This window comes from Pseudophryne corroboree, chromosome 6 (genome assembly GCF_028390025.1).
Source record: "Pseudophryne corroboree isolate aPseCor3 chromosome 6, aPseCor3.hap2, whole genome shotgun sequence".
Lineage (NCBI taxonomy): Eukaryota > Metazoa > Chordata > Amphibia > Anura > Myobatrachidae > Pseudophryne > Pseudophryne corroboree.
Window position 1 is genome coordinate 193,253,732 of NC_086449.1, and position 23,719 is coordinate 193,277,450.

Below are 23,719 nucleotides of genomic sequence, written 5' to 3' on the forward strand. Positions count from 1 at the left end.
AATGAAGAAGTGAGCCAGTGGAGAAGTTGCCTATGTCAACCAATCACCATTGAAGTAACATTTATTATTTGCATATTATAATACTATACAGAGCTGCAGCTCGGTGGCTCACTGTGCCCGCCACAGGATCTATTCCCACTCTATGGGTGTCGCGGACACTCACGAGTGAGAATAGTCTCCTTTTTTGCTGGGATGCAGGCTGGCATCATGGCCGGCTGGCAGGATTCCAGCTGGCTGTATCCTGACCGCTGGGATCCTGACAGCCAGCAAATTGAACGGATCACATTTATAAGACCACAGAATAAAGATCTGACCTGGAAAAGACTGTTACTGTTTGGAGTCTTTAACAGTCATGTGCATGTACTGGTTTTGTGCAGTGTGGCCGCGTGACACGCCTATTGTCAGGGCCGGGCTGGGACTAAAAATAGGCCCTGGCATTTTTGAAGCACACAGGCCCACCTCTGTGACTCCTCCCCTTACTATTCCTGACTCCTCACACTTATTAGTCTATGCTCTTACAAATATAATTAATATTCTAACAACATGCAAGTGTACATCATTCTCTATTAAAATACACACAACCAGTGGTTGAAGTGGAAATTTTTAAGTGGGGGTATGGAAATGTGAAGTTTATAATTAAGTGCGCGCCGAAGGCGCGCGCGCTCCGGAAGAGGGGTGTGGCCACTCAAAAGGGGGCGTGGTCTTCAGTGTAGTTTACCACACCATACACCCCTTATACGCATTATGCACCACAATAGTAGGACCCCTTATACTATCTAGTACTGGTGCCTCTTTCACATTATACCACACAGTATGAGCCAAAATTCACATTATAGCACCCGGTATGAGCCGAAATTTACATTATAGCACCCGGTATGAGCCGAAATTTACATTATATGCCCCCAATAGTGCAGTGCCAGATCCACAATTGCCCCCACAGTGCCAGGTATACAAATGCCCCCACAGTGCCAGGTATACAAATGCCCCCACAGTGCCAGGTATACAAATGCCCCCACAGTGCCAGGTATACAAATGCCCCACAGTGCCAGATATACAAATGCCCCCACAGTGCCAGGTATACAAATGCCCCCACAGTGCCAGATCCACAAATGCCCCCACAGTGCCAGATCCACAAATGCCCCCACAGTGACAGATCCACAAATGCCCCCACAGTGCCAGGTATACAAATGCCCCCACAGTGCCAGCCAATTACCCCCACAGTGCCAGATATACAATTGCCCCCACAGCAGCCAGTGATGCAGCTGCTTACCGCTCCTCCTCCGGGCTCCGGCTGTGAGGGACGGGTGAGTCAGGAGAGGAGAGCGCCCGCCAGCGCGGCTGTGTCTGGCGCGGCGGCGTATAGCGGACTTCGTTCAAACCAGCCACCGGTTCGTGAGCCAATCAGAGCTCGCGGACCGGCGGCTTCTGATTGGCTGCCGGTCCGCGAGCTCTGATTGGCTCATGAACCGGCGGCTGGTTTGAAGTCCGCTATACGCCGCCGCGCCAGACACAGCCGCGCTGGTGGGCGCTCTCATCTCCTGACAGCTGAGACACGCTGCCGCCGGACTGAGCGGCAGCGTGTATCAGTGAGCGCTGGACCGGCCCACGTGGCCATCGGCCCTTCTGGCATTTGCCAGAAGTGCCAGATGGCCAGTCCGGCCCTGCCTATTGTGATGTCACTTGCCAATCTGTCCAGTGCATTATGTGAGAGAGCAGAAAGGGACAAAGTTAGGGAGTCCAATCCCGGGCCATTTTGTCAATTCCGGGTATCGGGATTGAAAAATGGTCAATCCCGAGATTCCCGGCATCCCCAGGATTGGCATTTCCCTGTGTGGCCGTGCCCCTCGCCCCACCCCACCCCACCCGCTCCTCACAAATAACTCACCATACACCGGAGGCGGGAGGTTGGGACACATCCCCTCCTCTCTCCCAGCGGCTCCCAGCAGCGTATGATGGCGCAGCGTGACCTCTGGCTGCATGTCACGCTGCACTGGGGAGCTGCTAGGAGGAAGCCAGGCAGCGCCTGAGCGTGCTGAGCACGCTCAATGCTGATCCTCCAATCACCGGGATTGGAGCTTCCAATCCCGGGATTGAATCCCGGCCATTTTTGGGCCTAAATCTCGGGATCCCGCCGATCCTGATCCCGGGATTGGCCTCCCTAGAAAAAACACTGTCTTAAGAAACTATTGTTTCTTTAAATTGCAAAAGTGCCCAATATTAGTTATGGGGACAGCACTTCTGCACAGCGCAAAGTAGAGCAGCAGAGATCTCAGTGTTTCCCAGCTATTTCTGCTTTTTATATATAGTAAGAACCCTTTTTCTGCTAAAAAGCAGGAGAAAATGTTGTTATACTGCTTTTATAAATAGACCCATAATCATTTTATATGTCACCATGGAGATCCCTATACAAACCCAAAGCTTGGACCTTGTACTTTTATATTGCCACATAACTCATCTGTGACTTCTATGGCAATTGTCAGATGTCCCTAATTCCCATGCACAGTCCCAGGTTTCCAGGATTTGTCTCTGTCCCTGTTTTCTTTTTCCAATTTTGACCAGATATGCATTTTATCTTATATTATTGTTTCTATAATATTCAATTCACATTATGAGCATTTAAAATTCCCAAACATTTACATTGTATATTGTAAGCTTGTGATAAGAACCCCCTTACCTCTTTGGCTGATGTTACCCTGTCTCATTTTATTACTCTTTTGTTCCCATTTGTAAAGCACAATGGAATATGCTGGTGCTATATAAGTAGCTGTTAATAAATAAATTATTATAATTATGTTGTGTCAAAGTCAGAAAAATATCACTATGCACACTGCCATATTTGCACCTCATACATGTCCGCGCTGCGCATGCGAGCGCTCTCCCGTGCGTGCGCATACCCGCTGTTACGTGCACCCGCAGGCGCACTGTATGCGCATTTACGGTAGAGTTTCTGTGTGCCCAGCGTGCGACTCAATTGTTACATAATTCAACCATATAATGTATTTTATAAGTTAATATTCCCCTGAGTCCAACAGGTATCAGTGGGTCTCAAATGGCTCTTTGACCTTAGAGATCCCCCAAACAATAGTTTGCATGTTGTGAGGGCTTCACATGGTGTTATGCATAGGTAAGCACGGGAATAGTAATTGAAGATTAATTGTATTCCAAATCAGTATCTTTCCCGCAGACGGAGTACAATAGCCTTTAATTACACTGAGCTTTGAGACTCAATGAGGAGGGCCAACACCTGACATTGACAGCTTTTGCCCGCACCTTATGGGCAAAAGCACAAAGAAGACTGCATTCAACAGACACCGAACAAGACTTCAACCGACAAATGTACATTAACCTGACATAGAATACCACTGCATTTACCATAAGTGTTCTTTATCTTCATTTCTACAACCCTCAGGTAATGACACACATAGTCGATAGGGAATACAGGCACAGATATCAGCAATCACATACCTCCCCCATTCATGTATCATCAACTAAAATGTGCTCCCCCATTTTGTTACAACCACAGCCGAAAAGAGCTCGGTAGAGTTTGACAGCCCATCCACAGACCCTTAATACGGGATAAGAAGGAATTAAAATGTATACTTCGCGATACCTCGAAGCTTGATGTACCACACGTACGGCACGATGATACATGACCCCCCAAACATGGACTCATACACACATGCTTCTGCTATCTCACTAGGTCATACCCTCTTCACACCTTCTCCTCTCTCCTCCCTTACCCAACCATGGAAATGTATTAACCCCTGACATATATTTTTCTCCTTTTGAAATGTTTAGAAGGTGGCAGTTATTATTGACTGCCAAAGGGTGGACTGTCAAAGTCAGAAAAATATCACTATGCACACTGCCATATTTGCACCTCATACATGTCCGCGCTGCGCATGCGAGCGCTCTCCCGTGCGTGCGCATACCCGCTGTTACGTGCACCCGCAGGCGCACTGTATGCGCATTTACGGTAGAGTTTCTGTGTGCCCAGCGTGCGACTCAATCGTTACATAATTCAACCATATAATGTATTTTATAAGTTAATATTCCCCTGAGTCCAACAGGTATCAGTGGGTCTCAAATGGCTCTTTGACCTTAGAGATCCCCCAAACAATAGTTTGCATGTTGTGAGGGCTTCACATGGTGTTATGCATAGGTAAGCACGGGAATAGTAATTGAAGATTAATTGTATTCCAAATCAGTATCTTTCCCGCAGACGGAGTACAATAGCCTTTAATTACACTGAGCTTTGAGACTCAATGAGGAGGGCCAACACCTGTGTTTACCAATGGGTTAGGATTTGTCTCCAGAAGAATGATTGCTGAGATGTCATTGTCTCAACTGAGAGTAGACAGTGAGATAGTATTCGCCAAACAATAGCTTCCCACAAGACAGGAATGTGTTGGTCATCACCCATTGTTTTGCATAACCAAGGCCACTGATGCAGCTGGCTCACATGCTGTGAGGGACACACACACCTTGTTGTTGACACACCCCCACAGCTGGAATGAGGGTATGATATACCCACTGGAGATCACAGGGCTCACTCACTCACTCACACAGCTACCTGGCACCCAGCAGCATGGAGGCTACATCCCCAGGACATCCTCCAAACTAAAGGCTAAGTATAGAATTCAAATGGCTAGATAAGGAAATATAGACAGATTGCTTTCTGGTTTAAATAGGATATTGTAACTTGGTTGTGTGATTGTTGGGTGTTTGTGTGATAAATCTGGGAATCTGTGATGGTAGCTGGGACATTAGACAACCTGTAGCATAGCATTTGTGGTATTTGTTTGCCTATGGTGATTTAAAATAGATTGTGCTGGTTTGTTATAATATATCTTGTTAATCATAAATACCACCATGCAGTTGCGTTTGGGCATGTGCTTGTAGCAATGGCAGGCTGAGATGTGTGGTTACCTGGTGGTCTGGTCTTGTGATAGCTCATATGCTCTGGTTATTGAGATACTGTGTTTGCTTGAAATTATGAAAGGTGATTTAGATGGTTTGGAATTGTAAAATCAGAACATATGCATTGTTCTGAGGCTTGGACATTTTGGAATAAAATGGAGTCTTGTGTCTTCTGCTATGTGATTGTGGTGTAGTAGAGAGTGCCATGTGTTTGGACCTGCAAAACTAAAATGGCTGCTGCCGGGTGTTTTCCCCTCCCCCTTTCAACCATGTGTTGCAGTCTTCATGGGAGTTTTCTCAAAATGGAGTCTAGCTTCTGTCCCATGCGGTATTATAGGGTGTGTATATAGGGACAGCCAGTATGGGTAAGGTCAAGTATTTTCTCCACAAAGATTCTCAGCATTGAATAACTGCGCAGCGATTGTTCCTCACATGTGTGAGCTTCTCTGCAATCATATTGTTCTTCTTGTTATTCTGAGCCAATCTCTCTCAATCTCTCTCTCTCTCTCTCTCTCTCTCCTCATCTTTCTCTCTCATTTTCCCTTAAATAGTATTGTATTATATTTCCTGTGTAGTTATCTGGTTAGGTAGTCTATGTTATATTGTAGTGTATGACTTGTATTGTGTTTAATTCTTTTGCAAGTATAGCATTCATAATATATATATTAGGCGTTGGACCCTGAGCACGGTATCTGTGTGTTTCTTATAGTATTAAGTATTCTCAGAGCGTCGGTGACGCTCAAGCAGCTTTAAAGGTAATAAGGTTATTCTGTGTTGCATTTACACTCTATCATTACACTAAGGTTTTACCGCACAACACACTGTTTATGGTTTAGATATAAAGGTTTAATATAGTGAGCGTCAGCGCCGCTGGTGATCTCCTCGTGGTCCCGAGCGTCCGCTACGCTATAGCGAATCATTACGGTAGTCGGCAGCCAATAGCATGCCTGCCAGTGATCTCTTGGCCGTGAGCGAACGTGACGCTTGAGCGTCTCGACCACGGCTAAGCGATTGTTATGCAACGTGCGTACCCTTACGGTACTTCATACGTAGTTAGCGTACAGTGTTCTTAGACCTCATAAAGGGTATTATATAAGATAAATATTTAGCTTTATCAATTGCGAGCTCGTCCAGTCCTTCACATATCTCTGCTAGGTAATTACAGCAGACATTATCCATCAGCAAAGGGCGGGAGGTTGTATTCCTCGTGGTGCTGTCGGGATAAGCGTCTGCTTCTCTTAGTAAAGGGTGTTGAAGGAATCCGGGAACCGGAGGTAAGAACAAAACAATAGTGTCTTTTTTTTTTTTAAACTGTTTATTTTTCTGTCTTGCGTATACACGCACGCACACATATATATCTGCATTTCCTTTTCATTTGTATATTTTCGTATGTCACTCTCCTGTTTGCCAGTTCTATAATTGATAAACGTGCTTAGAGAGATTTGTCACTATTTTATAGTTTAAGAGTAAAGGTAACATAGTTAAAGTATAGACAAACACACAGCTTTGCCTGGGAGATAAGGCGAAGTCAGTGTGGGGTGTGGTAGATGATCAAGGATCATCTACATTGATAAACGTATAAATTGTGTTACGGTGGATCTTTATTTTGCGTACACGTGTCTCTAACAAGGACTGAGATTTGTGCACGCAAACCAAAGGCCGACGCACGCAGAGTAAATTACGCAACGGAGCGTCCGGGTACGCCCACGTAACTCAAATCACAAGTTTTTTTTTTTTTCTCTCTCTCCTCTCAACGCGATAAGTAGCGCCACGCGGTAAATAACGCCAGGCGATAAATCGCGCAAATCTAGTTTAACATTCCAAATTTAAATTAACAGATCCTTCTCCTAATTGGTAACACATCTGGTCTAAAGAAAAATTTCTGCGCAGAAATAGAAATAGAAACAAAAGTGTATATGCGGTGAGTGAGTGTTTGTTTCTACAATTTTAAAGGTTGAACCACAAGAAAAGTCGAGTACTCGTGAGGTACATGCGTGTAAGTGACGTACACGGTGGCTAGGGAGGCATCCCTGGTTAAATATACAATTTGAGCATTAGAGTGTAGCAGACCAGGAGGTCATACTGTAACAGACCAGGAGGTCATAGCAGACCAGCAGGTTCAGGTACAGCAGACAAGGAAGTCCGCTATACAGTCCACAGGCACAACACCAAGAAAGGGTTGGTGCAACACCCATATAGGCCATACAAGCTCTTGCTGAAGGAATTCGCAGCCGCAATTTTCGATTCCACTGGTCGCTCCGTACATAAGATTAGTTGCTTATGTGCTGAACGATTGTACCGCACGTAATTGTGTACATTAGTAAACCTGACCGGTACTATTTGTGTACGAAGGTCATAAACGCTATTTGTACATTCTAACGTGATTTGTGTAATTTTTTTTATTTTAAGGGAGGTTCGCTGCTCACTCAGGAACTATCCAACAACCAATAGTTACTGGAAAGAGTAAGTGTTCTTCGGATCACCCTCACAGGTTCCAGTAAATAGAGGTTCAGGTCGCAGGGGCCCTGGGTCGAGTACGCCAGCACCATATCGGTGTGATCAGGTCGTATTGGTCGGCGTGGGCGAGTGAGTGGGGTACTCGGTAAACCGCCACCGTCAGCCTATTTTGGACATTTGGTTTGCGTAAGGGTTGGCTGGATAAAGCAACACTTTCGAACTATGGGGGCCACTTGTTCAGGTAGGGGGCGATCAACCTCGGTTCGGGTTGATTCAGTGAACCGACCAATTGGGTCGGCAAGGTACGTAATGTGTGAGAAATATGGAAGTCACACAGAAGCTTTATGTGATGAATGGGAGAGAATGACAGTACATGACGGGGAGAAATTCCCAAGAGTAGGTAGCTTCAGCTCAGAAGTGTTACAAAATTTAAGGAGGAGGATATGTCTCATTAAATCAGCAAAGAGACGAATCAAACATTATGATTGTTTGCAGTTATGGCTACAGGAAAGTGAAATGCAAAGAAATGTAACTTACATACCTAACTTTCATCTTGAGAGGAGAGACATGGCAATGGAGAGGATTATGGTTGCAGAGAAATGGCACAATGTTGTACGATAAAAATGCACTTAGTAACTGTATTAAGAACGAAAGTAACAAATGTAATAATGTTTATAAAAATAAATGTATAAAAATCACAAATGTTAACCTGTGCAAGTCGCACCCCATGTTAAACTTCCCTCAGGATTATCAGCAAGAAAGTGAGCCCAGAACGATGTCGGCACCTCTTCCAGAAGCCATCCTACAAGACATCCAGGTGGACGCGACCAAATTGGTAAAGGCAATAATCAAACCCCCTAACGGAGGGTCAGGTGAGGTCGTGTCCACAGGTACGTACAATGTTTTATATCACGCACAAACAAATGTACCCCATATTGTAAGACCAAAACAAGGTGATGTAATTGAGTTTAGTCCTGTCAGGGTGATCACAGTCCCCAATGGGAAGACTGACGATCAGGGAACCATTCCCGTCAAGGACAGTGCAATGCGCCATCCCTGGTCCCGGACAGAATTGAGATCAATCATGTCTGATTACCCAGATCCTAGGAAAGATCTAACTGTATGATCAAAGATTCACAGAAGGTATATCAACTCCCTAGACAACGACATAATCATGGTATCCAAGGAATCAGGTAGGTACAGGGAAAGCGGTTGATGGTGATGAGCATCCAAGCGTTTGAGGAGGCATAAAATCAACCAAAACCCCAGGCCATTGGCACATGGAGGAACTCAAGGATTTGTGATCTTTGCAAAAGAGAAGGGCATTATGCCAACAACTGTAATAGCCCACATAAAGTCAGACCCCCTAGACCAAGAAATGAGCAAAATTATAACACACACAATTATAATCAGGGATCATATAGGAAGAATTTTGGGCCACACCCATGATATGTGGTCAGGAAAGGTGATCATTAGAACTGATGGTAAGCCTGAGGTAATGATTAATAAATTGGGAGGTCATTCCCTGAAGACACAGGAATGACCAGGTGAAACATTGTAAATGTATCTGTGAAATGTTTTTTTTTCTCTCTCTCTCTATCTCCCCATCTCTGACGATTATTAGTAAGGACTCAAACGTTGCATATCCGCTTGGTCTTTGCAGAAGTCTACCAAACCCCAGCATGACCTATCCGCATCAATGTATCCTGGCCAGATACAGAAAGTGGAGTATGGTGCTGGGGGGAGGGACGGCGCAAAGAAACCATTGGACATGTAGATATGACAGCCTGACGATCTGACAATGTTTTAAAATGTTTGAAAAATGTTTTTTTCTCTTTTCCTATTGATGGCTATTGTTGATTTAAGTAATATACACATGCATATAAATTGTTCTCTCTCTTTTGTTTTTTTTTGCTGTTGTTGTTTTCTTTCTCTTCTCACTCATGCTTTCATGTTCTAAAGATGGTATGTCACACATCAGTTAGACAAATGGTAATGCAAGATTTTTTTGCTCCTTACAGAGAGATCGCTGATTTGGAAGGAAAGATTGCATCATCGGAATGTTCGTTTGGAAGACTGAGAGACAGCACCTTTGAGAAGACAGCAGAACAAGAAGAACAACAAGACGAGAGAACTAATTATCGTAACAAGTTTCTCTCCCCCTCAAACTGATTTTCTGTACCCCATTACAAATTTCTTCTTTTCTCCTCCTGTAAGATGGACTTGCCCCAAGAGACTGTGATATGGATTTTTCCTGTTGACCATGATGTTGACCAGAGCAGTCTGTTTCGGTGAGAGTACCAGTGAGGTCGAGAAAGGATCCAGAAAGGTTCTGACGACTGAGACGGAGGTGTAAATTTCCAATAGCAACCCAATCACCAAGCAAAGGCGAGTACCGGAAACGATCTAGCAGCCATGTTATCTGTAAACATTTTTCTTTTAAGGATTGTTAGCTGAAGAAAACTGTATCTGTAGGCTCTGTAACAATGTCATTGAGGATGGGTGCATTAAGAAATGCCAATCCAGTTTTAATATCCATATGGACCGGCATCCATTGAGTGACTATCACTCCTTAGTGGGTAGTGTGTTGAATAAAATAGATTGTTGGGTATGCTCTCAAGTGCCTCAAGGTCATAGCAAATCAGGGCTAGTACCATTTCCTTTAACGTTAGGGGAGGTACTTGAGTTAAGTGGTGGGAGACCGGTGGACAGGAGGTTTAATATCTCCAGCCCTCCTAGTTTGAAGCTCCACCAATACCATGTGGATAGGTCCCTATTATGTTTCAACATCTCCAATCCCCGAAAGCCGGGAAATTGGGAAGTGTCATGGAGTAATCAAACCATGACCTTTTTCGCATAGAGCAGATAGAATGCCTACAGATACAGAGCTTATACGCCACATAGCCAGTAGAGGAAAATCGTTCCGGTATAGGTATACCTTAGGAAATAGGATTACGAGAGTTGGAGAGGTATCACCAGGATACTGTGCACTTATCGTACAACCTGATACGTGTACTAAACAGATGGGAGAATTAGGGTTAGGAGATTTCACATGGAAGGTTTGTAATATGGTTATGACATATTCCGTCCCATATGTTCTCCCCGATGATGCATATTTCATATGCGGGAGAAAGGCGTATGAGCGGCTTGCCCCAAACTCTGAAGGATTGTGTTATATTGGAAAAGTACTACCTGAGGTAATGAGTTTGAGGAGTGAGGAAACTGTAATTCCAATGAATTTGAGTTATGACCCAACGGTGGAAACAATGATGTAATGAAAATGCGATTATACGGTCCGTTTCTTTCACTTGTTTTTCCGTTTTCTTCCAAGGTAAAAAGACCCACTTGGACGAGGAATTTGATGAGCCGATATACAGACAACAGATGGATTAAAGAAGAAGTACTGACAACCTTATACACAGATTTTTGATGAACTATGCCATGGATCCCCAGTTTCCCTAGAAATTTTAAAATTACGCTAGCCCAACACTTTTTGTAAATCCGTGGACATTGACAGCTTTTGCCCGCACCTTATGGGCAAAAGCACAAAGAAGACTGCATTCAACAGACACCGAACAAGACTTCAACCGACAAATGTACATTAACCTGACATAGAATACCACTGCATTTACCATAAGTGTTCTTTATCTTCATTTCTACAACCCTCAGGTAATGACACACATAGTCGATAGGGAATACAGGCACAGATATCAGCAATCACATACCTCCCCCATTCATGTATCATCAACTAAAATGTGCTCCCCCATTTTGTTACAACCACAGCCGAAAAGAGCTCGGTAGAGTTTGACAGCCCATCCACAGACCCTTAATACGGGATAAGAAGGAATTAAAATGTATACTTCGCGATACCTCGAAGCTTGATGTACCACACGTACGGCACGATGATACATGACCCCCCAAACATGGACTCATACACACATGCTTCTGCTATCTCACTAGGTCATACCCTCTTCACACCTTCTCCTCTCTCCTCCCTTACCCAACCATGGAAATGTATTAACCCCTGACATATATTTTTCTCCTTTTGAAATGTTTAGAAGGTGGCAGTTATTATTGACTGCCAAAGGGTGGACTGTCAAAGTCAGAAAAATATCACTATGCACACTGCCATATTTGCACCTCATACATGTCCGCGCTGCGCATGCGAGCGCTCTCCCGTGCGTGCGCATACCCGCTGTTACGTGCACCCGCAGGCGCACTGTATGCGCATTTACGGTAGAGTTTCTGTGTGCCCAGCGTGCGACTCAATCGTTACATAATTCAACCATATAATGTATTTTATAAGTTAATATTCCCCTGAGTCCAACAGGTATCAGTGGGTCTCAAATGGCTCTTTGACCTTAGAGATCCCCCAAACAATAGTTTGCATGTTGTGAGGGCTTCACATGGTGTTATGCATAGGTAAGCACGGGAATAGTAATTGAAGATTAATTGTATTCCAAATCAGTATCTTTCCCGCAGACGGAGTACAATAGCCTTTAATTACACTGAGCTTTGAGACTCAATGAGGAGGGCCAACACCTGTGTTTACCAATGGGTTAGGATTTGTCTCCAGAAGAATGATTGCTGAGATGTCATTGTCTCAACTGAGAGTAGACAGTGAGATAGTATTCGCCAAACAATAGCTTCCCACAAGACAGGAATGTGTTGGTCATCACCCATTGTTTTGCATAACCAAGGCCACTGATGCAGCTGGCTCACATGCTGTGAGGGACACACACACCTTGTTGTTGACACACCCCCACAGCTGGAATGAGGGTATGATATACCCACTGGAGATCACAGGGCTCACTCACTCACTCACACAGCTACCTGGCACCCAGCAGCATGGAGGCTACATCCCCAGGACATCCTCCAAACTAAAGGCTAAGTATAGAATTCAAATGGCTAGATAAGGAAATATAGACAGATTGCTTTCTGGTTTAAATAGGATATTGTAACTTGGTTGTGTGATTGTTGGGTGTTTGTGTGATAAATCTGGGAATCTGTGATGGTAGCTGGGACATTAGACAACCTGTAGCATAGCATTTGTGGTATTTGTTTGTCTATGGTGATTTAAAATAGATTGTGCTGGTTTGTTATAATATATCTTGTTAATCATAAATACCACCATGCAGTTGCGTTTGGGCATGTGCTTGTAGCAATGGCAGGCTGAGATGTGTGGTTACCTGGTGGTCTGGTCTTGTGATAGCTCATATGCTCTGGTTATTGAGATACTGTGTTTGCTTGAAATTATGAAAGGTGATTTAGATGGTTTGGAATTGTAAAATCAGAACATATGCATTGTTCTGAGGCTTGGACATTTTGGAATAAAATGGAGTCTTGTGTCTTCTGCTATGTGATTGTGGTGTAGTAGAGAGTGCCATGTGTTTGGACCTGCAAAACTAAAATGGCTGCTGCTGGGTGTTTTCCCCTCCCCCTTTCAACCATGTGTTGCAGTCTTCATGGGAGTTTTCTCAAAATGGAGTCTAGCTTCTGTCCCATGCGGTATTATAGGGTGTGTATATAGGGACAGCCAGTATGGGTAAGGTCAAGTATTTTCTCCACAAAGATTCTCAGCATTGAATAACTGCGCAGCGATTGTTCCTCACATGTGTGAGCTTCTCTGCAATCATATTGTTCTTCTTGTTATTCTGAGCCAATCTCTCTCAATCTCTCTCTCTCTCTCTCTCTCTCTCTCTCTCTCTCTCTCCTCATCTTTCTCTCTCATTTTCCCTTAAATAGTATTGTATTATATTTCCTGTGTAGTTATCTGGTTAGGTAGTCTATGTTATATTGTAGTGTATGACTTGTATTGTGTTTAATTCTTTTGCAAGTATAGCATTCATAATATATATATTAGGCGTTGGACCCTGAGCACGGTATCTGTGTGTTTCTTATAGTATTAAGTATTCTCAGAGCGTCGGTGACGCTCAAGCAGCTTTAAAGGTAATAAGGTTATTCTGTGTTGCATTTACACTCTATCATTACACTAAGGTTTTACCGCACAACACACTGTTTATGGTTTAGATATAAAGGTTTAATATAGTGAGCGTCAGCGCCGCTGGTGATCTCCCCGTGGTCCCGAGCGTCCGCTACGCTATAGCGAATCATTACGGTAGTCGGCAGCCAATAGCATGCCTGCCAGTGATCTCTTGGCCGTGAGCGAACGTGACGCTTGAGCGTCTCGACCACGGCTAAGCGATTGTTACGCAACGTGCGTACCCTTACGGTACTTCATACGTAGTTAGCGTACAGTGTTCTTAGACCTCATAAAGGGTATTATATAAGATAAATATTTAGCTTTATCAGTTGTGATGGTGATTGTAGTTTACTACTGTCTGCCTGGACTGCACACAGGGGGTAATTCCAAGTTGATCGCAGCAGGAATTTTTTTAGCAGTTGGGCAAAACCATGGGGGTCATTCCGAGTTGTTCGCTCGCAAGTGGATTTTAGCAAATTTGCTCATGCTAAGCCGCCGCCTACTGGGAGTGAATCTTAGCATCTTAAAATTGCGAACGATGTAGTCGCAATATTGCGATTACACACCTCGTAGCAGTTTCTGAGTAGCTCCAGACTTACTCGGAATCTGCGATCATTTCACTGCTTGTCGTTCCTGGTTTGACGTCACAAACACACCCAGCGTTCGCCCAGACACTCCCCCGTTTCTCCGGCCACTCCTGCGTTTTTTCCGGAAACGGTAGCGTTTTTCCCACACGCCCATAAAATGGCCTGTTTCCGCCCAGTAACACCCATTTCCTGTCAATCACATTACGATCGCCAGAACGATGAAAATGCCGTGAGTAAAATTCCTAAGTGCATAGCAAATTTACTTGGCGCAGTCGCAGTGCGGACATTGCGCATGCGCATTAAGCGGAAAATCGCTGCGATGCGAAGATTTTTACCGAGCGAACAACTCGGAATGACCCCCCATGTGCACCATAGGGGTGGTATTCATGTGACCGCCGGTCAGCTGACCGACAGTCACATGACCTCCTCCACCAGCCCGACGGGTCACTGTCCCGATGGTCGGCATGCCGACCAACAGGGACTATTTCCACTCGTGGGTGTCCACGACACCCATAGAGTGGGAATAGAACCTGTGGCGACCGCAGGTCGCCACCGAGCCCGCAGCGTGGCGAGCGCAGCGAGCCCGCAAGGGGCTTGCTGCACTCGCCCCTCACCGCCGGGATCGGTATGCTGCCGGGATCCCGGCGTCGGTAAGCTGACCGGCGGTCAGGAGACCGCCGGTCAGCCGTACTACACCCCAGTGTGCACTGCAGGGGGGGCAGATATAACATTTGCAGAGAGAGTTAGATTTGGGTGGGTTATTTTGTTTCTGTGCAGGGTAAATACTGGCTGCTTTATTTTTACACTGCAATTTAGATTGCAGATTGAACACACCACACCCAAATCTAACTCTCTCTGCACATGTTATCTCTGCCCTTCCTGCAGTGCACATGGGCCCTCATTCCGAGTTGTACGCTCGCAAGCTGCTTTTAGCAGCTTTGCACACGCTAAGCCGCCGCCTACTGGGAGTGAATCTTAGCTTATCAAAATTGCGAATGAAAGATTAGCAAAATTGCGAATAGATACTTCTTAGCAGTTTCTGAGTAGCTCCAGACTTACTCGGCATCTGCGATCAGTTCAGTGCTTGTCGTTCCTGGTTTGACGTCACAAACACACCCAGCGTTCGTCCAGACACTCCTCCGTTTCTCCAGCCACTCCCGCGTTTTTCCCAGAAACGGTAGCGTTTTTTTGCACACACCCATAAAACGACCTGTTTCCGCCCAGAAACACCCACTTCCTGTCAATCACATTACGATCACCAGAACGTAGAAAAAACCTCGTAATGCCGTGAGTAAAATACCTAACTGCATAGCAAATTTACTTGGCGCAGTCGCACTGCGGACATTGCGCATGCGCATTAGCGACTAATCGCTCCGTTGCGAGATAAAAATAACGAACGAACAACTCGGAATGACCCCCATGGTTTTGCCCAACTGCTAACAAAATTCCTGCTGCGATCAACTCAGAATGACCCCCATAGGCCCTCATTCCGAGTTGATCGCTCGCTAGCTGCTTTTAGCAGCATTGCACACGCTAGGCTGCCGCCCTCTGGGAGTGTATCTTAGCTTAGCAGAGTAGCGAACAAAAGATTAGCAGAATTGCGATTAAATAATTCTTAGCAGTTTCTGAGTAGCTCGAGACTTACTCCTACACTGCGATCAGCTCAGCCCGTTTTGTTCCTGGTTTGACGTCACAAACACGCCCTGCGTTCGGCCAGCCACTCCCCCGTTTCTCCAGACACTCCCGCGTTTTATCCTGGCACGCCTGCGTTTTTCCTCACACTCCCAGAAAACGGTCAGTTTCCGCCCAGAAACACCCACTTCCTGTCAATCACACTCCGATCACTTCAACGATGAAAATTCTTCGTTCGGACGTGAGTAAATCTACTAAGTTTTGTGCTAAAATACTTACGTACCATGCGCATGCGCATTTTTGCCTTAATCGCTCCGTTGCGAAAATCGTCAACGAGCGAACAACTCGGAATGACCCCCATTGAGTATTGTGCAGGAGTGTAGACCTGTATTTATCATTAACTTTATGTTGTATTTGTTCCTTTAGCTAAATGCTTTATGTCCCAAATATTCGGCTCATGGCTAATGGTCTGTGGCCCTCATTCCGAGTTGATCGCTCGCTAGCTAATTTTAGCAGCCCTGCAAACGCATAGTCGCCTCCCACGGGGGAGTGTATTTTTGCTTTGCAAGAGTGCGAACGCCTGTGCAGCAGAGCGGTACAAAAACATTTTGTGCAAAACAAGACCAGCCCTATAGTTACTTATTCTATGTGATGATTGCTGCGACGAAGGTCCCGGAATTGACGTCAGATACCCGCCCTGCAAACGCCTGGACACGCCTGCATTTTTCCAAACACTCCCAGAAAACAGTCAGTTGACACCTATAAACTCCCACTTCCTGTCAATCTCCATGCGATCGGCTGTGCGGATGGACTCGTCGCTAGAAGTAGTGCAAAACAACGATGCTCTTTGTACCCGTACGCCGCACGTGTGCATTGCGGCCCATACCCATGCGTAGTATTGCCGGTTTTTCAAATGATCGCTACGCAGCGAACAACGGCAGCTAGCGATCAACTCGGAATGAGGGCCTTTGTCTGATTTCAGAGACATTAGTGCACATAGTAAAACATCAAGTTACTCTTCCTTGGTGCAGCCTATCTCTGTCTATTCTGGGCCTGGCAAATTAGTGAATATGAGTGTGCAGACTGTCACGTCACTGAAGGTTAGATGAGCTACAGTACAGCAATTCCCACTTCAAGTCAGTGCTTGCTTTGCTAATGAGATCCGGTCTTTAGGTCGACAGTCAGTAGGTCGACACTGTCTAGGTCGATCACTATTGGTCGACAGTAAGTAGTCTGACATGACATACCACACCCTTTGCTAATGTATCTTTCAGCCTTTCGTCTACCTCCAATACAGTGGACATGGGAAAGTATTTTTCACACCCTGGTAAATATTTGAGTAAAGAATGTAACATTTAAGACTACTATGCACCAACAGTGCTAGAGCCAGGGCTGAAATTAAGATTCATGTCACCTGGGGCAAGGCTGTAATTTGGCACCCCCAGGTGACAGCAGCAGCACAGAGTATAACAGCAGCTAACCAGGAGAGACATAGACATAGCCACAAAGTAAAGGACATAGCCACACAGTACAGTGACACACATACACCCGACACACACAGTGAAGGTAGCACAGGGCAAATTATACTTGTGAAGCATCCTATATATTAAAAGGCTAACACAGCTCCTCACCTCTACGGGGGGAATTCAAGTGTTTTGCACGCCTGCTGCCACTAGATGGCACCCAATGGAGCATTCAAGTGTTGCTCCGTTCAGGCATGCACAGCCGCTGTGTTTTTCCGTTTTGAAGGGGTGGTAACTAGATAATTATCATCATGAAATGTTATGTAAACATATAGAATTGTTACAAGAACAAGAGTTGTGGGGGTAGTTCAGCTGGCGCTAAGCTGCTCAGATGCAACAGGTTTCAGAATAAATGTCACCACATTTAGATCAAAAAACAAAAAACAGCAATTTGAAACACTGTCATACACCACAAGCGCTAGAATAAGATATCACCATAACGTTCCTTTTAGACTGGAAAGTAAGTTCTGTTCTTCTGAGTTGAATCTCCAATTCAGATCAATAGAATATGGGGTTCTCGAGTATAGATGTCATAAAAGACAAAATAACAAGAACAGACCAATGTGTAGTAAATACAATCAGAACTTATTATCGTTCATACAATGTCATTAAATGATTAACATAAATTCGAGGCGTACCCCACTCGCACTAGAAAATGAGAGTATAAGGCACCTCAAAGTTTCTTTGTGGGGTCAACTTTTTATATTTATATAACACCCAGAGTGATACAGTAGAATCACAGTCAGACTAAAGAGGACCTTGTTGTGGCAATTTCCTGGAGGAGACAGGTGATGCGTACCCCAACACTCACACTCAGTGCGCTGGTAACAAACATATAAAGGTATCTTTCTCTCCTTCAGAAATAAAGGCAATCCAGAGATCGCGTACCGCAACTCACGATTTAAGGGACTGTGTGACTCCTATAAAGGTATCTTTGGATGTTTCCATAGAAATCACAATTGGAAGTCTCTGGTATGGTCTCCAGATGTAGATCACATAGGAAGATAAAAAACACAGCCAATGTGTAGTAGGTCCTACTAGTATTAGGTGTGGTAACAAACAGGAGTGTGAGTAGCCATTTTATCCGGACTTTTTTGATACTCTTTGCTTTTTAAATTGTTTGTTTTTGTTTTTCTCTGCAAGAGTTGACCATCTCTCTTTGCCGTTTTTATTCAAGTTTTATTCAACTTTTTCATTATTGCCATGCAGGGTTTTTCCTGCATTTACTTCCCTACATGTATTGTTAAATAAAATCTGTAACCCCCTTTTTACCAACTCTGGTATGAGCATTGCTATATTTCATTTTCTGGGGTTAACGGAAGTATACATGATTCAATATACAAGCCACATTGTCTACTGGGAGTCTAAAGATACCTTGGTAGGAGTCTTCCACCACACTAAACTGTGAGTTGGGGTACGCCATATTGAATGACCATCTATTGCTTTTGAGAAAAGAAAAGATACCTTTATGAGTTTCCAACCTGCCTCCTGAGTGTGAGTGTTGGGGTACGCACTGGCTTTTTATTCCTGGAAGCTTGCTTGAATCCTATGTTTGACCAGAAAGAAACCATTATATGTTTTGAGCTGTGTGAGTGGGGTACGCTCTAAGTCTATTTAATACTCATCAGAGATACCCTGTTTACCACACCTAATACTAGTAGGACCTACTACACATTGGCTGTGTTTTTTATCTTCCTATGTGATCTACATCTGGAGACCATACCAGAGACTTCCAATTGTGATTTCCATGGAAACATCCAAAGAAACTTTTATAGGAGTCACACAGTCCCTTAAATCGTGAGTTGCGGTATGCGATCTCTGGATTGCCTTTATTTCTGAAGGAGAGAAAGATACCTTTATATGTTTGTTACCAGCGCACTGAGTGTGAGTGTTGGGGTACGCATTACCTGTCTCCTCCAGGAAATTGCCACAAGGTCCTCTTTAGTCTGACTGCGATTCTACTGTATCACTCTGGGTGTTATATAAATATAAAAAGTTGACCCCACAAAGAAACTTTGAGGTGCCTTATACTCTTATTTTCTAGTGCGAGTGGGGTACGCCTCGAATTTATGTTAATCATTTAATGACATTGTATGAACGATAATAAGTTCTGATTGTATTTACTACACATTGGTCTGTTTTGTTATTTTGTCTTTTATGACATCTATACTCGAGAACCCCATATTCTATTGATCTGAATTGGAGATTCAACTCAGAAGAACAGAACTTACTTTCCAGTCTAAAAGGAACGTTATGGTGATATCTTATTCTAGCGCTTGTGGTGTATGACAGTGTTTCAAATTGCTGGTTTATGTAGAATTGTTAGTATACAATATGTTTCTGTGAGGGAATATTTGGTGGGAAGTGTCAGCTAGGTATTGCATTAGTAAATTTTGTATTTGATGTGATTTAAGAAATGCTTGCTGTCTCTTCCCTTAATTGAAGTGACCCATTTTATCCTTTATTTGAGGTCTTTAAAATCCATATACATATTTTCTGTTGGTCATTTTGTCTCTATCTAAATAAGAATACGTTTCCCTTGCCTCTCTGCTGCAGTGTAAGGGAGGGAAGAAGCAACAGTGCTGGAGAAATAGTAGATTCCCGGTAACACTGGGGGGTAAATTTACTAAGATGGTAGTTCTATTTAAGATGGGATGTTGCCCATAGCAACCAATCAGATTTTACTTCTCATTTATCTAGCACCTTCTAGAAGCTAATACCTGGAATCTGATTGGTTGCTATGGGAAACATCCCATCTTAAATAGAACTCCCATCTTAGTAAATTTACCCCTGGGGGTTTGTGATAACACAGGTCTGCGATGAAATAGCTTTTTTAACGAATTTATGTGACACTTATAGATTTTTGGCCTCTGAACACAAAAATGACTCCCGATTTTGCATATCACATCATGTTTTCCTGCAAAACTTGTATTTATGAATAAGTAATTTTTTTTCATATTCATTAAAGTAATAAATGTATTCTGCCTACATTTATTACAAAACATTGTCTTAAATGAATTTAGTCGGTAGTATAGAACGTTGCAATTCAGTTCTTGTCATAAAACTTCTCCCCGCCCAGTGCCAGATTAAGGCCCACATGGGCCTGGAGTTGAAATTCACAAAGGGCCTAAACCCTATACTGTCTAATGGAACATTGCACACACACAACTACAACTACAAGGTGAGCTGGCGAAGGTGGAACCAAATACAACAGATGCAACACAGTTTTGCCCTGTGCCGCCTCATTTTAACGCCTGCCTACCACTACATATACACACACAGTACACACTACAAACATAGGGGGTCATTCCGAGTTGATCGTTAGCTGGCCAGTTTTAGCAGCTGTGCAAACGCTATGCCGCCGCCCACTGGGGATTGTATTTTAGCTTAGCAGAAGTGCGAACGCTTGTGCAGCTGAGCTCTGCAAAAACAGTTTGTGCAGTTTCAGAGTAGCTCTGAACCTACTCAGCGCTTGCGATCACTTCAGCCTATTCGTGTCCGGATTTTACGTCATACACCCGGCCAGTGAACACCCAGACACGCCTGCGTTTTTGCAAACACTCCCTGAAAACGGTCAGTTGACACCCAGAAACGCCCCCTTCCTGTCAATCTTCTTGCAGGCGTCAGTGCGAAGAAAAACTTTGCTAGAACCTGAGCACAACCACAAAGGGCTTTGTACCCGTACGTCGCGTGTGCGCATTGCGGGGCATACGCATGCGCATAAATGCTGTTTTATCACCTGATCGCTGTGCTGTGAAAATCGGCAGCGAGCGATCAACTCGGAATGACCCCCATAGACAGTTCACACACACCACATATACACACATACTTACAGTACACACACCATACTTGCCTACTCTCCCAGAATGGCCGGGAATCGTGTGACCCTCCTGGCCCCCCGGGAAGAGCAGGCAAGTCTCCCGATTTCTGGGCTCCACCCTGCCTAGCCGCCCACTTAGCGAGTAAAGTGGGCGGTCCGGGCAGTCGATGATGCGATTCTTGTTGAATCGCATCATCATAGCCATGCCCCATGCAGTATAATGCTGGTAATAGCGGCATTACACAGTGGGGGCGTGGCTTAAATGACACGATCCATCATCCACTCCCCCATCCCACCTCCGCCCGCCCCCGTTCCGTCTCTGGCCCGTCCCCCTCTGCTCGTCACGCCACTGCCCCGCCCCCTGCTGAGCCGACCTGGCTGCTCTCTCACGGAGAGAGCAGCCATAAAGTCGGTAAGTATGACACCCACCCACCACTACATATACACACTACACACACATCACTACATATACACACACAGTACACACTACACACACAAACAGTACATATACAGTACACACCACTCATACAGTACAGTATACACACTAATAGATGCTACTCATCAAGTAGCCATCATAGAACAAATAACAGTACAAATGATTTCAGCATTTTTAGGCAATGTGAGGGATCCAAACTACAAATAAATTGTCAGGGAAATGTTTAATAGTTACAGAAACCTTGGCTGCAATATGAGTTTATACTTTATAGGTACATTTTTTGAATTCCCATATTGAGCATTTTCCGAATAATCTTGGAGACTACAGTGAAGAACAGGGTGAACGGTTCCACCAGGACGTTAAAGATGTAGAAATAAGATTCCAGGGTCGTTGGGACGTCAGCATGATGGCTGACTACTGCTGAATGATACACAGAAACGACACAGAAAAATCTTATAAGCGAAAAGCGACAAAACGAAGTTTGAAGGAAAAAAACAAGATATTAACAATTTTTTCAATAATCATGGTTTTGTTTCTATTATTGATTTATTTTACTGTTAATTTATTATGTAATTAAGACAAACAGAGTGATATCATCTGCACTTCTTTGATTTTTACAATAAATATGTCAAGAACAATTAAACTTCTTGTTTTCTCTTACGTCCTAGAGGATACTGGGGATCCATTTAGTACCATGGGGTAAAGACGGGTCCACTAGGAGCCATGGGCATTTTAATAATTTGATAGTGTGGGCTGGCTCCTCCCTCTATGGCCCTCCTACCAGACTCAGTTTAGAAAATGTGCCCGGAGGAGCCGGTCACGTCGCTGGAAGCTCCTGAAGAGTTTTCTGCATTTATTTTTCTGTTTGCTATTTTCAGGCAGGACTGGATGGCACCAGACTGCCTGCTTCGTGGGGCTTGGAGGGGGGAACGGCCCAACCTCTTGAAGGGTTAATGGTCCCGTTCCCCGCTGACAGGACACTAGCTCCTGAGGGAAGCAAGCCCCACCACGGCGAGTGTACATTCCCGCAGCACTCCGCCACCCCTAACAGAGCCAGAAGAAAGAAGAGTGGTGAGTACTAAGCCGACAACCGGTTAGCGGGTCGCCGGCCATTATGGCGGCATGAGGGTACGGAGACGTACGGCTTCTAACCGGGGTGGATTGCGTCTCCAGACTCAGTACACAACTGTTCTCAGTACACTGTACACAGTACCCACACTGGCAAATAAAGCCTTAAAACGGTTCTGTCTCCATTTTAAGCGCAATTTACCTCAGCCAGTATAAAAAAAGCGGGACGACCGCGCGCCAATGAAGGGGCGGGGCTTCACTATGATCCAGCAGCTCACCAGCGCCATTTTCCCTCTGCAGTGGACACAGATGCTGACTGACAGGGACACGCAGTTCCTCCGGTGTGACTCCAGATTACCTCAGCGGTAACAGGGGGTCAAAGCAGGGGGGAGCGATTATTAGTGTACTGAGTCCCCAATCTGTGTACTTAGTCTGCGACCTGGCTAAGCTTGATATTAGCAATAAGGGCGTGGTGTGTTGGCTCCAAATACCCTCTGTGTCTCTCTGGAAGGGCTCTTTGTGGGTTAATTGTTTTTTTAACCTTTCCTGTGTGTGTGTGCTGCTGTCACATTTACAACAGGGACGTGCAGTCAGGGGAGGCAGTGCCTACCCTGTCATTAATGAGTCAAATAATACAAAGAAAATACTTATGACACATATTCTGTGTCGTAAGTAGTGATGTGCACCGGAAATTTTTCGGGTTTTGTGTTTTGGTTTTGGATTCGGTTCCACGGCCGTGTTTTGGATTCGGACGCATTTTGGCAAAACCTCCCTGAAAATTTTTTGTCGGATTCGGGTGTGTTTTGGATTCAGGTGTTTTTTTTTACAAAACCCCCTCAAAAATAGCTTAAATCATAGAATTTGGGGGTCATTTTGATCCCATAGTATTATTAACCTCAATAACCATAATTTCCACTCATTTCCAGTCTACTCTGAACACTGAACACCTCACAATATTATTTTTAGTCCTAAAATATGCACCGAGGTCGCTGGATGGCTAAGCTAAGCGACCCAAGTGGCCGACACAAACACCTGGCCCATCTAGGAGTGGCACTGCAGTGTCAGACAGGATGGCAGATTTAAAAAATTGTCCCCAAACAGCACATGATGCAAAGAAAAAAAGAGGTGCAATGAGGTAGCTGTGTGACTAAGCTAAGCGACCCAAGTGGCCGACACAAACACCTGGCCCATCTAGGAGTGGCACTGCAGTGTCAGACAGGATGGCAGATTTAAAAAATAGTCCCCAAACAGCACATGATGCAAAGAAAAAAAGAGGTGCAATGAGGTAGCTGT